This window comes from Prionailurus bengalensis, chromosome B3, assembly GCF_016509475.1.
Source record: "Prionailurus bengalensis isolate Pbe53 chromosome B3, Fcat_Pben_1.1_paternal_pri, whole genome shotgun sequence".
NCBI lineage: Eukaryota > Metazoa > Chordata > Mammalia > Carnivora > Felidae > Prionailurus > Prionailurus bengalensis.
This window is the reverse complement of record NC_057355.1, coordinates 27945171-27962093: the sequence shown is the minus strand read 5'-3', so window position 1 is coordinate 27962093 and position 16923 is coordinate 27945171. Positions and strand designations below refer to the sequence as shown.

The following is a 16923-nucleotide window of genomic DNA, read 5'->3' as shown; positions in this document are numbered from 1 at the left end:
GGCTACTTCACTGGGACTGGGGTAAGCATGACTAGGAAGGGAGGTTCCACTATAGCCTGGGGGACAGGTACTGGTGAAGCAAGTTAGATAGCCTAGTGTCAGTGCTGCACTGGTTTCTGCAGGTAGCCCTGTGTTTATGCTGAGAGATGGGGAGGGGGGGGGCGGAGAATGGCAACTGCTAGTTCCTTTGTTCCTAGAGGAATCTCTCGGTGAATGCTGCCTCTCTGGGATATGCTCTGAGATGAGCAAATGACCTCCCTTCTGTGGGCCCCAGGTGTTTTCAGATCGCTGTTTCCACACTGTAGGTCCACATGCTATTTCCCCTGCCCTCTCTCCAAGAGCAGCCTCAATGCTCTTCAGGCATTCCCTGAGCCAAAGCTTCTGACCTTTAAAGCTCAAGGCTTTAAGCCCTGCTGGTTGGAAGAACTCACAAAATTTGGCTCCTCTTGCTTTCCAAGCCAGTTGCTTTGGCAATTTGTCTTCCTTGTGTGGACTCCCTTGTGCTTTAATCTGTCTTTGCCCTTCTCTGGGACCATGGCTCCCTCCCCACTGCAGCAACCATGATCCATTTCTCTCTCAAACTGTGTCTCTGCACTTCCCACCTTCTTTGATATGGCCTGTTCTCTACCTTTAGTTTTGGAGTGTAGTTATGGAGAAGTCAGGTTCATTTCTGAGGTATTTAGGATGATTTAATGGTTATCTAGTTGTATTCATGAGCTGAGCTGAGCCTAGGATCCTCCTACTCTGCCACCATCTTCTCTTCCCTGAGAGTTCTTTATGTATTCATATCCTTTCCTGGATATGTGATTGGCCAGTATTTTCTCCAAGTTTGTGGTTTGTCTTTTCATCCTCCTAACAGTCTTTCACAGAGAAAAAAATTATAATATTGGTTAAGTCCAATTTATCATTTTTTTTCTTTTTATGGATCGTGTTTTGGTGTCAAGTTTAAGGTTGTTTTTTTGTTTGTTTTGTTTTTGTTTTTGCCTAGCCCTATATCTAAAGATTTTCCCCTATGTTTATTTGTAAAACTTTTATAGTTTTACGTTTTACATTTAAATGTGTGTTGCGTTTTTAAAAAATTTTTTAATGTTTATTTATTTTTGAGAGAGAGAGAGAGAGAGAGAGAAAGAGAATCTGAAGCAGGCTCTAGGCTCTGAGCTGTCAGCACAGAGCCCGATGCAGGGCTCGAACCCATGGACTGCGAAATCATGACCTGAGCTGAAGTTGGACACTTAACTGACTGAGCCACCCAGGCGCCCCAGTGTGTGTTGTGTTTTGAGTTAACTTTTATATAAGTTATGGGAAATAAACTAAAGGTTCTTTTTCTTTTGCCCATGGATATCCAGTTGCCCCAGCACAATTTGTTGAACAGGTTGTCTTTCTTATGTTAAATTGCCTTTGCACCTTTGTCAAAATCAACTGGGCATATTTTCATGAGTCTATTTCTAGGTCCTCTGTTCTGTTCTGTTGATCCATGTATGTATGTATGAGTCTGCTCACACCACACACTCTTAGTTACTGTAACTAAGAGTAACAGTAACTGTATAGTGTAAGTCTTGCATTTTGATAGATTGGTTCCTCCCATTTTAATCTTTTTTTCCCCAAATTACATTAGGTATTCTAGATTATTTGTCTTCCCATATGATATTTTGAATTTTATATCTATAAAATATCTTTCTGGAATTTGATAGGAATTGCATTAAATCTGTATATAAATTTGGAGAGAATTGACATGTTTACTATGTTGAGTCTTCCAATCCATAAACATAATTTATCTTTTAATTTATTTAGTTGTTTGATTCCTTTCATCAGTGTTTTATGGTTTCTAGCATATGAGTCAGTACATGTCTTTTTGGATGTACATCTAAATATTTAATTTTTTAGCAACTGTAAATTGTATTTTCAATTTTGGTGTCAACATGTTCATTGATAGTATATGGAAGTATAGATTTTTAAAATATTATCTTGTATCCTGTGACCTTGATGAACTCACTTAGTTCCATGAAGATATTTTTGTCGATTACTTGGAATTTTATTATGTAGAAAATCATATCGTCTGCAAATTGGGGCAGTTTTATTTCTTCCTTTCTACTCTCTCTACCAACCCCTCCTCCCCCCTTTTTTTTGCCCTATTGCACTGGCTAGATATTCTTGTACTATATTGAATATCAGTGATAAGAGTGGAAATCCTTGCCTTGTTCTTGATCATAGCAGGAAATCTTCAAGTTTCTTTGTATTAAGTATGTTGTTAACTATAGGTTTTTTGTAGATATTCTTTATCAAGTTGAGGAAGTTCCCCACTATTCCAGTTTTCTTCAAATTTTTAGCATGAATGGGTATTGAATTTTGTCAAATTGATACGATTATAGCAATTGATATGGTTTTTCTTCTTTTGCCTGTTAACATGGTAGATTATATTGATTGATGTTTTTATTAGCTTTATTGATATATAGTTATCATATAATATGTCCATTTAAAAGGTACAATTCAATGATTTTCACTATATCCACTGAATTGGATGGTGATAGCCACAATCTATTTTGGGGCACTTTCACTAACCCAAAATAAAGCCCCATATGTATGGTCAGTCCTCATTTTCCTTGTATCTTTCACTCCTCTCCTAATGGCAACCACTAATCTACTTTCTGTCTTGGTAGGTTTGTCTATTCAGAAGACTTCATGTATAAATGGGATGAGGCAATATGTGCTCTTTTGTGACTGGCTTCTTTCACTTAACAGTGTTTTAAAAGTTCATCCATGTCATAGTATGATCAGTATATTATTCATTTTCATTGTTGAATAGTATTCTATCATATGGATATACCACATTTTATTTATTCATTAATAATGGACATTTGGGTTGTTTTTACTTTTTGAGGGTTATGAATAATGCTCCTATAAACATGTACATGTTTTTTTGTGGGCATGTGCCCCATTTCTCTTGGTTATCTACCTAGAAGTAGAATTATTGATTCATATGGTAAGTGTATAGTTAACATTGATCAATTTGTGAATCCTTAACTAGTTTTGCATCTCTGGAATAAATTCTACTTGGTCATGGTGTATATTATATATTGTTGAATTTCCTTTGCTAATATTTAATTATTTTTGTGCCACATTCACTCCCTCCCTCCCTCTCTTCTCCCTCCCTCTCTCCCTCCTTTCTCTTCTTTCTTTCTTTCTTTCTTTCTCCTTCCTTCTTTCCTTCCTTCCTTCCTTCCTTCCTTCCTTCCTTCCTTCCCTCCTTCCTTCCCTCCCCTCCCACCCTCTCTCACTGTTTGTTTGTTCCTTCCTTCCTTCCTTCCTTCCTTCCTTCCTTCCTCTTTCTTTCTTTCCTTCTTTGCTTCTTTCTTTTCTTTTCTTTTCTTTCTGATACTGCCTCTGATTTTGGTATAAGGATAACACTAACCTCATAAAATTAATTGGGAAGTGTACCTCATCTTCTTGCCTCTGTCTGATTTTGGTATAAGGGCAACAGTAACTTCATAAAATTAATTGGGAACTCTTCCCTATTCCCAACCTCATCTTCTATTTTCTAGAAGAGATTGGGTAGAATTGGTGTTATTCTTCTTTGAATGTTTGTTAGAAGTTTGCAGTGAAATCATCTGGGCCTAGAGATTTGTATTTTGGGAATTCAAAAATTCAAAATCAATCTACTTAGTAGTTGTAGGATTATTCAAATTATCTATTTTATATTGGGTGAATTGTACTCATTTGTGCTTTTTGATAAATTGGTCCCTTTCATCTAAGATGCCAAATTTATGTGTGCAGAGTTGTTCATAATGTTCCATTATTATCCTTTTCATGTCTGTAATGTCTGTAGTGATGTTCCCCATTTAATTCCAGACATTGGTAATTTCTATTCTTTTTTTCTTTGTCAGTCATAGTAGAGGTGTTTGTCAATTCTATGGATGTTTAAAATTTTTTTAATGTTTATTTTTGAGAGAGAGAGAGAGAGAAAATGCACATGGGAGAGAGGCAGAGAGAGAGGGAGACACAGAATCTGAAGCTGTCTTCAGGCTCTGAGCTGTCAGCACAGAGCCTGATGCAGGGCTTGAACTCACAGACTATGAGATCATGACCTGAGCTGAAGTCGGATGCTTAACCAACTGAGCCACCCAGACACCCCTCTATTGATGTTTTAAAAGAACAGGTTCTTTGTTTCATTTATTTTCTCTGTTGTTTTTCTGTTTTCTAGTTCATTGATTTTTACTCTTATATTTATTATTTTCTTACTTCTGCTTTCTTTGGTTTATTTTGCTCTTCTTTTTCTAGGTTACTAAGATGAGAATTAGTTAATTTGATGAGAGTTTAGATTATTGATTTGAGACCTTTTCTTCTTTCTAGAATGAACATTTAATGCTGTAAACTTCCCTCTCATCACTGCTTAGCTTTATTCCACAGATTTTGAAATGTTATATTTTAATTTTGTTTAGTTCAGTACAATTTTGATTTCCCTTGAAACTTCCTCTTTGACTTCTGGGTTATTTAGAAGTGTGTTGTTTAATTTTCAGGTATGCAGATTTTCTGCTTGTCTTTCTGTTATTAATCTCTGATTTGATCACGGCTACAGAACACACTGTGTGTTTTCAATTCTTTTAAATTTTCTGAGGTTTGGGTTGAGAGATCCAACATGGCAGAGAAGTAGGGGGATCTGAATTTACCTCATCCCTCAAACACAGCAATGTGGAAGCCAAAGGACTCTGAATTCCAAGAGTCCAGGCTGCAGAGTGACAGAGATGTCTCCAGGGACCCACAGGGACAACCTGGCAGGCCATAGGTGCATGATTGTGAACTGGGAGAGATAAAATGGATGGCATAGGCACTGATGGGAGGGATTCCTCCTTTGCAGAGAGACAAAGGGAAGAGAAATAGAGGCTGTGGAAGGACAATATCTGGACAAGAGAAAAACCACAGAGTGGGACGGAGAAAGAGCCAGTTGCTAACTGTGGGGCTTTCTCTGCTCCGTTTGTGCACCTGGGGAGGAGGGGAGCCAGCCCCTGGTTCAGTAACTAGTTCAGAGGTGCAGTCCACAGTGGGAGAAAGCAATACCCTCCCTGGAGTGCTGTAGGAAGAAGGAATATAACTGTTCAAGGAACAAAGACTGCCTGCACCCACCAGCCAGAGGCCATACATTGATGGATGGAGTGGCACTTCCCCGAAACTGGGGTACACAGGGGGACCCTTTAAGACATTGGGGTTTAAATCCCAGCCAAGAGCCAGGGAGGCACAGCAGTTGGTGGAGTGGGACAAACTGCTTCATTTGCACCTGTGGCACTGTGAGGACGGCCTGAACAGAGTGGTCTGGGACACCCAGTCCATGGGTGTTGCCATTTTTCTCCCTATCACCAACAAGGTGGGGCTTCAGGGAACGGACAGTGGGCCCACAGTGGAGGTAGGACTGGTGCACACCAAACCATGCCCCTCCATGCCAGGTAACTGCATATCTACTGAAGCAGTATTGATGCTGATGAACTAGACAGCCCCTCCTCCAGACCAGCACTGCCACCAGTTCCAAGGCACCCAGCAGTTTTGCATTTTTTGATTTAATTCTTGGAAAAGTCATAGTATATATATGTTTTTTTCTTCCTTTTATCCTTATTTCTTCCCTCTAGTCTGGTTATTCTGGTTGTTGGTTTGTTTAAGCAGACATATTTAATCTATTCTCTTTATACCTGTTCTATATCTCCTTATTTATTCCCCTCCCCTCTCTGGATTAAGCCATATAGTTTATCTGCTTGGTCAATTTTCTTTTATTTCAACTCCCCCCCCCCCATTGGTTTGTTGTAGCTGGTATTTTTGGTTGTTTTGTTTTTTGTTTTTGTTTTTTGCTTGTTTGTTTTTTGTTTGTTTATTTGTTTTTTGTTGTTTTTTGTTTTTTGTTGTTTTTTGTTTTGTTTGTTTTCTTTTCTAGGGCTACTTCAATGAACAAATCAAAGCACACCTGATGGAGGGTCCAAAACATCACTATGGGGAGGGAGATAAAGCAACCAAAGTCACAACAACAGAGAGCAAGGAACACACTCCACAAAAGCACCTCCTGAAGGGCCAGGCCCTGGACAGTATATGACCCCTCTTTAATATAGTAGTGCTCACAGGTGCAGGACACATAAGAAGCTTTTAAAACACATAAGGGACAGAAAACTAGCCAAAATGATGAAACAGAAGAATTCTCCTCAAAAGAAATTCCAGGAAGAAATGACAACTAAAGAATTGATGAAAACAGACATAAACAATCTAACTGAACAATAATTTAGAATGATAGTCATAAAATTAATTACTAGGCTTGAAAAAAGGATAGAAGACAGCAGAGAATCTATTGCTGCAGAGATCAAGGAACTAAAAAGTAGTTATGATGAATAAAAATGATGTAAATGAGGTGTAAAATAAACTAGACATAGTGACAGTGAGGATTGAAGAGGCAGAGGAGAGAAAAAGTGAAGTAGAAAATAAAATTATGGAAAAAGATGATACTGAGAAAGCTGAGAGAAAAAAATTCTACACCACAAGGGGAGAATTAGATAACTAAGTGATTCAATGAAACATAATATCTGTTATCATAGGAGTTCCAGAAGAAGAGAGAAAGGGGCAGAAAGTGTACTTGAACAAATCATAGCCAAGAACTTCCCCAGTTTAGGGAAGGAAACAGACATTGAAATCCAGGAGGCACAGAGAACTCCCTTCAGCGGTAACTCGAATTGATCTTCTGCATGACATATCATAGTGAAACTGGCAAAATAGAAAGATAAAGAGAGAATTCTGAAAGCAGCTAGGGACAAACAGGCCTTAACCTACAAGGGTAGATACATAAAGGTAGTAGCAGACGTATCTACTGAAACTTGGCAGGCCAGAAGGGAGTGGCAGGAAATACTCAATGTGCTGAATAGGAAAAATATGTAGCCAGGAATCCTTTATCAAGCAACACTGTCATTCAGAATAGAAGGAGAGATAAAGGTTTTCCCAGACAAACAAAAACTGAAGGAGTTCATCACCACTAAACCAGACCCTAAGGGGGGGCTCTGTGACTGGAATGTTGCAAAGATCAAAAAGTACCAGAGACACCACTACAAGCAAGCATGAAACCAACAGGATAACACAATGACTCTAAATCCATATCTTTGAATAATAACACTGAATGTAAGTGGACTAAATGCTCCTATCAAAAGACATAGGTTATAAGAATGGATAAAAAAACAAGACCCATCTATTTGCTGTCTATGAGAGACCCATTTTAGACCTGAGGACACTTTTAGATAGAAAGTGAGGGGATGGAAAATCATCTGTCATGATGCTTGTAAGTCAAAAGAAAGCTAGAGTAGCCATACTTATATCAGAAAAACTAGATTTTAAACTAAAAGTTGTAACAAGAGATAAAGGGCATTATATCATAATTATGGGTCTATTCATCAAGAAGAGCTAACAATTATAAATGTTTATGCACCCAATTCAGAGGAACCCCAATATATAAAACAATCACAAACCTAAGCAATCTTATTGGTAAGAATGTGGTAATTGCAGGGATTTTAATACTATACTTATAACAATGGAAAGATCATCTAGGCAGAAAATCAATAAAGAAACAATGATTCTGAATGACACACTGAACCAGATGGACTTGACAGATATATTCAGAACTTTTCACCCTAAAGCAGCAGAATACACATTCTTCTCGAGTGCACATGGGATATTCTCCAAGATAGATCACATACTGGGTCACAAAACAGCCCTCGATAAATATAAAAGAATTGTGATCATACCGTGCACATTTTTAGATCACAATGCTATGAAACTTCAAATCAACAACAGGAAAAAGTTTGGAAAACCTCCACATGCATGGAGGTTAAAGAACATCCTACTAAGGAATGAACAGTCAACCAGGCAATTAAAGAAGAGATTCAAAAAATATATGGAAAAAAATGGAAATGAAAATACAACAGTCAAAAACCTTTGGGGTGGAGCAAAGGCAGTCCTAAGAGGAAAATACATTGCAATCCAGGCCTATCTGAAGAAATAAGAAAAATCCCAAATACAAAATCTAACAGCACACTTAAAGGAACTAGGAGCAGAACAGCAAAGACACCCCAAGGCCAGCAGAAGAAGAGAAATAATAAAGAGCAGAAATAAACAATATAGAATCCAAAAAAACCATAGAACAGATCAATGAAACTAAGAGCTTGTTTTTTGAAAAAATAAACAAAATTGATAAACCCCTAGCCAGACTTCTCAAAAAGAAAAGAGAGAGAACACAAATAGATAAAATCATGAATGAAAATGGACTTAACACAACCAATCCCTCAGAAATACAGTTATCAGAGAATACTATGAAAAATTATATGTCAACAAACTGGACAATATGGAAGAAATGGACAAATTCCTAGACACCCACACATTGCCGAAACTCAAACGGGAAGAAATAGAAAATTTGAACAGACCCATAACTAGTGAAGAGATTGAATCAGTTATCAACAATTTCCCAGCAAATAAGAGTCCTGGGCCAGATGGCTTCCCAAGGGAATTCTACCAGACATTTACAGCAAAGTTAATACTTATCCATCTGAAGATGTTCCAAAAAATTGAAATGGAAGGAAAGCTTTGGCTCATTCTATGAAGCCAGCATTACCTTGATTCCAAAACCAGACAGAGACCCTACAAAAAAGGATAGTTACAGGCCACTGTCCCTGATGAAATGGATGCAAAAGTTCTCAACAAGATACTTACAAATTGAATTCAACAGCATATAAGAAGAATTATCCACCATAATCAAATGGGATTCATTTCTGGGCTGCAGGGCTGGTTCAGTATTCACAAATCAATCAATGTGATACATCACATTGATAAAAGAAAGGATAAGTACAATATGATCCTGTCAATAGATGCAGAAAAAGAATTTGACAAAATACAGCACCCTTTCTTTTCAACTTTTTTTAACATTTATTTTTCAGAGACATAGAGTGTGAGTGGGGGAAGGGCAAAGAGAGAGGGAGACACAGAATCTGAAGCAGGCCCCAGGCTCTGAGCTGTCAGCACAGAGGCTGATGCGGGGCCCAAACCCACAAACCACGATATCATGACCTGAGCCGAAGTCAGACGCTTAACCGACTGAGCCACCCAGGTACCCCACAGCATCCTTTCTTAATAAAACCCTCAAGAAATTCTGGATAGAAGGAACATACCTAAACATCATAAAAGCCCACAGCTAATATCATCCTCAATGGGGAAAAACTGAGAGCTTTCCCCCTGAGATCAGGAACATGACAGGGATGTCCACTCTCACAACTGTTGTTTAACATAGTGTTGGAAGTCCTAGCATCAGCAATTAGACAACAAAATGAAATAAAAGGCATCAAAATTGGCAAAGAAGATGTCAAACTTTCACTTTTCACAGACAACACGATACACTACATGGAAGGCCAAAAGCCTACTAGAACTGATACATGAATTCAGCAAAGTCTCAGGGTACAATATCAATGTACAGAAATCGGTTGCATTTCTCTACACTAATAATGAAGCACCTGAAAGAGAAATCAAGGAACTTATCCCATTTACAATTGCACCAAGAACATAAAATACCTAGGAATAAATCTAACCAAAGATGTAAAAGATCTGTATGCTGAAAACTATAGAAAACTTATGAAGGAAATTGAAGAAGACAAAGAAACGGAAAAACATTCCATGCTCATGGATTGGAAGAATAAATATTGTTAAAATGTCAATACTACCCAAAGCTGTCTACACATTCAATGCAATTCCAATAAAATTGCACAGGCGTTCTTCTCAAAGCTAGAACAAACAATCCCAAAATTTATATGGAACCACAAAAGACCCTGAATAACCAAAGTAATATTGAAAAAGAAAACTAAAGTGGGGGGCATCACAGTACTGGGCTTTAGCCTGTATTACAAAGATGTAATCATCAAGACAGTATGATATTGGCACAAACACAGACGGATACACCAATGAAATAGAATAGAGAACCCAGAATTGGACCCATAAATGTATAGCCAACTAATCTTTGACAAAGCAGCAAAGAGTATCCAGTGGTAAAAAGACAGTCTGTTTAGCATTGGTGCTGGGTGAACTGGAGAGCAACATGCAGAAGAATTAAACTAGACCACTTTCTTACACCATACACAAAAATAAACTCAAAATGGATGAAAGACCTAAATGTGAGACAGGAAAACATCAAAACTCTAGAGGAGAAAACAGGCAACAACATATTTGACCTCAGCCGCAGCAATTCTTGCTTGACACATCTCCAAAGGCAAGGGAATTAAAAGCAGAAATGAACTATTGGGACTTCATGAAGATAAAAACTTCTGCACTACAAAGGAAACAATAAACAAAACTAAAAGGCAACTGATAGAATGGGAAAAGATATTTGCAAATGACATATTAGATAAAGGGTTAGTATCCAAAATCTGTAAGGAATTTACCGAAGTCAACACCCAAAAACAAATAATCCAGTGAAGAAATGGGCAGAAGACATGAATAGACACTTTTCCAAAGAAGACATCCAGATGGCCAACAGACACATGAAAAGATGCTCAATGTCACTTATCATCAGGGAAATACAAATCAAAACCACACTGAGATACCACCTCACACTGGTCAGAGTGGCTAAAAAGAACAATTGCACTGTTGGCGGGAATGCAAACTGGTGCAGCCACTCTGAAAATAGTGTGGAGGTTCCTCAAAAAATTAAAAATAGAGCTACCCTATGACCCAGCAATAGAACTACTAGGAATTTATCCAAAGGATACAGGAGTGCTGATTCATAGGGGCACATGTACCCCAATGTTTACAGCAGCGCTATCAACAATAACCAAATTATGGAAAAAACCTAAATGTCCATCAACTGATGAATGGGTAAAGAAGATGTGGTTAATATATACAATGGAATACTACTTGTCAATGAGGAAGAATGAAATCCTGCCATTTGCAGCCACGTGGATGGAATTGGAGGGTATTATGCTAAGTGAAATAAGTCAGTCAGAGAAAGACAGATATTATATGTGTTCATTCATATGTGGAACTCGAGAAACTTAACATAAGACCATGGGGGAAGGGAAGGGGAAAAACAAAGAGGGAGGGAGGCAAACCGTAAGAGACTCTTAAATACAGAGAACAAACTGCGTGTTGATGGTGGGGGGAGAGGGGAAAATGGCTGATGGGCATTGAGAAGGGCACTTGTTGGCATGAGCACTGGGTGTTGTATGTAAGCAATGAATCATGGGAATCTACCCCCAAAACCAAGAGCACACTGTACACACTGTATGTTATCCAATTTGGCAATAAATCATATTAAAAAAATAAATTTTCTGAGGTTTGTTTTATGGTACAAGGTGTAGTATATCTTGGTATATGTTCTATGGGCACTTAAAAAGTATGTTCTGCTGTTGTTGGGTGGAGTATTCCATATGTGTCAATTAGATCCTATTGGTTGATGGTGTTATTCATTGCGTCTATATCCTTGCTGATTTTCTGTGTGGTTGTTCTATTAATTGCTGAGAGGGAAAGGAAATTTCCAACTATAGAACTGTACATGTGTCTTTCTTCTTTCAGTTCCATTAGTTTTTTGCATCACATATTTTGCAGTTCTGTTGTTTGGTACATACATATTTAAGATTTCTATGTCTTTTTAGTAAATTGACTCTTATATAATGTCTCTCTTTGTACCTAATGATTTTTCTGAAGTCTATTTTATATCAATACAGCCAGTTGTGCTTTCTTTGGATTAATGCTTGAATATCTTTTTCCACTCTTTCACATTTTAGCCTACTTATATTATTATTTTTGAAGTAATTTTTTTGTAGACTGTATATAGCTGAATCATGTTTTATAATCCACTCTACCAGTCTCTGTATTTTAATTATATTTATACCATTTGTATTCAATGGAAGTTTAATGTTAGGAATGTGGGTTAATTGTCTTATTTTGTAATTCCATTTTGATTTATCTCCTGTATTTTTGAATATATCTCTTTTGTAGCTTTTTCAAGTCGTTTCTCTAGGTGTAAAATTATATATACAATACTTGTCATAGTGTTATCATTTTATCAGTTTGAGTTAAATTTAGAAAAACCTTACCCCTCTCTATATCCTTTTACTTCCTCCATTTGTGATAAATTTGTCTTAAATATTTCCTCTACATAGATTTATAACTACATCAAAGAGTGTTACAATTTTTGCTTCAAAATAAAACATAATTTAGAAGATCCAAGAGGAGAGGAAAATGTTATATTTACCCATTTCTTGTTTCCATTTTTTCTTTTTTACCTTCCTGATGCTCCAGAATTCCTTCCTTTAGCTGTCCTTTTATGTTTCAATAACTTCCCTTAGCCATTATTTTAGGATAGTTCTTTTAGTTTTGTCCATCTAAGAAGGTCTGATTTCATCTTCATTCTTGAAGGATATTTTCACTGGATAGAAGATTCTAGGTTAATAGTTTTTATTTTTTCATTACTTGAAAAAATATTCCAGTTCTTCTGTCATTTGAATTGTTTTTACTGTCTAGGTATATTGTCATTTGCTAGTGGTTTCAAGATTTTTTCTTTGTCTTTCTTTAGTCTTCAGAAGTTTGTCTATTTTATGTCTTGATGTGGATTTCTTTGAATTTATCATTTTTTAATATCGTTAAGTGTCTTGGATCTGTAAGGTTTATGTGTTTTGCCAAATTTGGGGAGTTTTCAGCCCTTATTTCTTTAAATGCTTTTTCATCTACACAGTCTTTCTCTGCTTCTGGGATTCTGATTACATGAATGTTAAATATCTTATTATTGTCCCACATGTTTCTGAGGTTCTGTTAATTTTTTAAAAACTATCAGATTGTATTTCTGTTGTTCTGTCTTCCAGTTCATCAGTTCTTTTCTCACCACCCCCCTCCATTTTGTTGTTAAGCTCATTTTTGAGTGTTAATTTTGCTATTGGTTTTTTTTTTTCACCTCTATTTGGCTCTTCTTTTCTGAGACTGTTTCTATGTGGGATTTTCTCTTTTCCCCCCATTTGCTTCAAGTGTCTGTTATTGCTTGTTGAAGAGTTTTTATTTTGGCTGCTTTAAAAATTTCAGTCAGATAATTCTAATATCTTTTATTTAATTGTTTTCTTCTATTTTTTTCAAGTTGAGGTTTTCCTGGTTATCACTGTGACAGTTGAGTTTTTTTAATTAAAATCTTTTGCGTTTCATTGAACATTTTGGGTATTATGAAACTCTGTATTCCTATTTAAAGTTTCTTTTAGCTGACTTCCTCTGATACCACACCAGCAGAAAGGCCTGGTACTGTGCCATTGCTTCCAGGTGGGGTTAGATGTTCAAGTTCTTCACTTGGCTTCAGTTTACATCTGGATGAGGAAGGATTCTCTATTTCTGGGTGAGGATGGGGCTCTGGCTCCCCACTGGGCCTCTGCTGATACCATCCTGGCTGGAAGGGGGTAAAGCACCATATTACTTCTTATGTGGCTTCTAGTGACACCATTGGGGTGCCCTCATTACTGCCAAGCAGTGGTTAAAGTCTTGACTTTCCTCTTGGCCTCCTCTGACATCTTAGCAAAGATGGGGAGGGGTTCTTTTTATTGCAGGGAGGGGTGAAGTTTAGGCTCCCAGTGTGTGGTTTCTGCCTACACAGGGGTTGAGAGGTGTGTAGGGAGCAGGTGGGACTACCTAGCACCCAGTAGAGGTGAACATCCCAGATCCCCATAAGTCTTCTCTGACACCAATAGGGATGGGGGCCTGGGTCCTTTTTTTCAGCTTGGGGAGGGTGGAGGTTTAGACTCCCCACTTGGGCTTTGCTGTCTTGGGTGGATATGGGTTTGCAGTGTTTGGCTCCAGTAAAGCAGTTATTGCCTAAAAGTTTTCTGTCCTGCTAAGCTGCACCTTAACTACTCCTTTGGTTAGAAAAAGTAGGCTTTAGGGGAGCCTGGGTGGCTCAGTCTGTTGAGCGTCCGACTTTGGCATCAGGTCATGATCTCGTAGTTCGTGAGTTTGAGCCCCACATCGGGCTCTGCTGACAGCTCAGAGCCTGGAGCCTGCTTCGGATTCTGTGTCTCCCTCTCTCTGCCCCTTTCCTGCTCATGCTGTGTCTCTCTCTCTCTGTCTCTCAAAAATGAATAAATGTTTAAAAAAAAAAGCATGCTTTTCTTGGGACTTTTTTGGTCTGTGCTTGTTGGTCTTTCCAGGTTGCCAACTTCTTCAGCACCCTTTCTGGGATATATGAGGCAAAATAAAAATTCAGGGGCCTCACTGCTCTGTCATTTCTTGGGTCCCTAACCAGTTTTCTTTCTTCTCTCTACCTTTCAGAGTCTTCTTATGGTTGCTTTATACAAAATGTCAGGTTTTTCATTGTATTTATCAAGAGAAAGAGGGAAAAGTAGGTCTACTCTGTCTTCCTGGGAGCAGTAGTCCTGAGATGTATCTTTATAGTGTTGGCAGATATCACAGTATGTTTCCATGCTGGCCTGAATTCTTCACGAGAAGAGAATTGCAACAATACAACTGAGTAGGTGAGAGGGGGTGGGCTCCAGTGTACCCAGTAGGGTTGCAAACTGTTGTGTACTTGGGAGGCTGGACATTTTATTCTCATTCCTACTAGTTTTGTCAGTGTGCCAATTCTGGGACTTTTGCTGTTGGAGACATTCATCACCTTCACTGTTCTCTGCTTTGAATCTCAGTGTCTGGCTCCTGCTTGGGCTCCCAGGTCAGCATCTTCCTGCTGAGTTTGGCCAATAGGAAACTCTGCTGGGAGATTGAGGGATGGGGAGAGGTAAGCTGGTACTTCTTACCACTCCACTCTGCTTTGGGAGGCATCTCTTCTGGCACTCCACCTTCTTTCAGAAAGGCCCACCATAGTTTCTGCACTCACCTTCTTCCTCTGCTCCTCAGCTATGGTGGAGTGGAAATTTCCCCACTGTTGCTAATTGCTAGCCTTTGGTGAGTGTCACAGCATGTCCACCTCTTGTGTAACCAGTTTCCACGGTTAGGTCTTCAGCTTCTATTTCCTTCTTGGACCCTGGTTGATTCAGTCAGTGAAGGAAGGAAGAGGCAAAGGCAGCAGCTGAGGTTGAAAAGGAGGGAGGGTGTATGGGATTTTAAGGAGGGAGATGGAGGAGAACAGGAATGAAAATTGCCTTGGGTGATGTGTTAAAATTGTTGGGCAGTTTTAGGACCCAGTGGGAACACTGCACACAGAAGTCATGTAAAACTGTCAGGACCACAGAGGGTTCTCTATGGCTACATTCAGCTGCTTAGATGCTGGCACAGGGAAGGAAAGCCAATGTTGGGGGTTTTGCCATGGGTGGCAGACAGACCCCAGGGTAGCCCCCATGATCCCTACTGCCTGGTGGTCATGTCCTTGTGTGATTCCCTCCCCTGAGTTAAAGGTAGGCCTTGTGCCTGGATTCCAACCAGTAGGATATGGCAAAGGCAGTTGATGGGATGTCGCTCCTGTTGTTGTGTTACATTATGTAAAATTTTGCCTTGCCAGTGGATTCACTCTGGAGACTCATGGTTGCTTGATGAAGTGAGCAGACATGTTGGAGGAGTCCACATGGTAAGGAACTGCAGGAACCTGTAGAAGGTGAGGGTGGCTTCTGAGAGCTTAGTGTGTGGTCTCTAGTCCACAGCTAGCAAGAAGCCAGAGCTCCAGTCCTATAGGACCAGGAAGTGAATTCTGCCAACATTGAGTCATCTTGGAAGCAGATTTTTCCCTCGTTGAGCCTCTAGATAAGAAAAAAAGCCTGATGACACCTTGAGATCCTTAGAAAATGACCCAGCTAAGCCTGCCCCAACACCTGACCCACAGAAACCCTGAGCTTATAAACATGTGTTGTTTTAAGCTTACCAATTTTGTATTAATTTGTTATGCAGCAATAGAAAACTCACACATCAGGTGAGCTTGACAGAATGAGTTGGGGCAAGTAGGAGGAGAGGGTTTGCTGGGAAGAGGAGTGGGGACAGGGGGTGTTTGGCTGATGAAGAAGCAGAGAAGCTCCCTGCCATTGAGGTGATCACATAACTGAGAGTCCAGGGGGTGGGAAGCATCATCTCTGTAGATGTTGAAACCAAAATATGACAAAGGTAAAACAAGACCACAAGCTATGATTCAGATCTTCAAAGAATGAAGAGATATGACCAGGAAGATATCAGTTGTTTCAGTAAGGGGTTGGTGGGGCATTCCAATGACATGTTCTAAAGCAGCTGGAATACTTTAGGGATGGGAGAAGTTTGCAGTGGAGAGCAAGGAGGATACCTTTCCAAACTCTTGGTAGGGCTAACTACATAATTTCTGGAGCCCCATGCAAATGAAAATGTAGGGCTCCTTTTTCAAAAAACAGGAAAAGTGTGATGTTAAGAGTATTAAAATGTAAAGCTTTTTCCTTTCTTCCACACTCTTTTTCTTGACTTGTCACAGTATTTTAAAATGTCATTATTCTAAGGAAGGAAACATTAAAAATCTAAATTATTAGCATGAATGTCATCCCTGATCTTTATTTTGAAGTATAATTTTAAATGCAAATATGAGAGCATTTAACTTGTAGGTGGAATCAGGAAAGTTGTACAGTTTGTATTTTGCAGTTCATACATGCATGTGGACTTTGTTCTTACCAGACAATGGAAGCATTGCACTAAACTAATGTAAATGTATTTACTTTACTTTTTGATACAGGCATATTCTACCAACACTCCACCTTCTTCTTACTGATGAGTGAGTCACAAGGAGTGGTGAATCCATGTATTGTACCCATTGAACCCATAGTCATGTACATTGCTTCTCAGTGTTGCAAATCCTGCTCAACCAAAGCTCACAACGAGTGTTGGGTTCAAAGCAACCATTGAAAGCAAACCATTCTGCTGCAAATCAAAGGTTATTGCTGGGGTTATGGGATGCTAGCAAATGTAAAAGAATAAAATTGTAATGGTTAGAAATATAAT

At 38.8% G+C, this 16923-nt stretch overlaps 1 protein-coding gene across 1 annotated transcript in view; it reads left to right on the top strand.

Moving 5' to 3' along the window:
• The window catches only part of OCA2 (OCA2 melanosomal transmembrane protein), a 504528-nt gene that overhangs the window by 11923 nt on the left and 475682 nt on the right, over positions 1–16923 (top strand). The gene's annotated exons all lie outside the window — the stretch shown is intronic.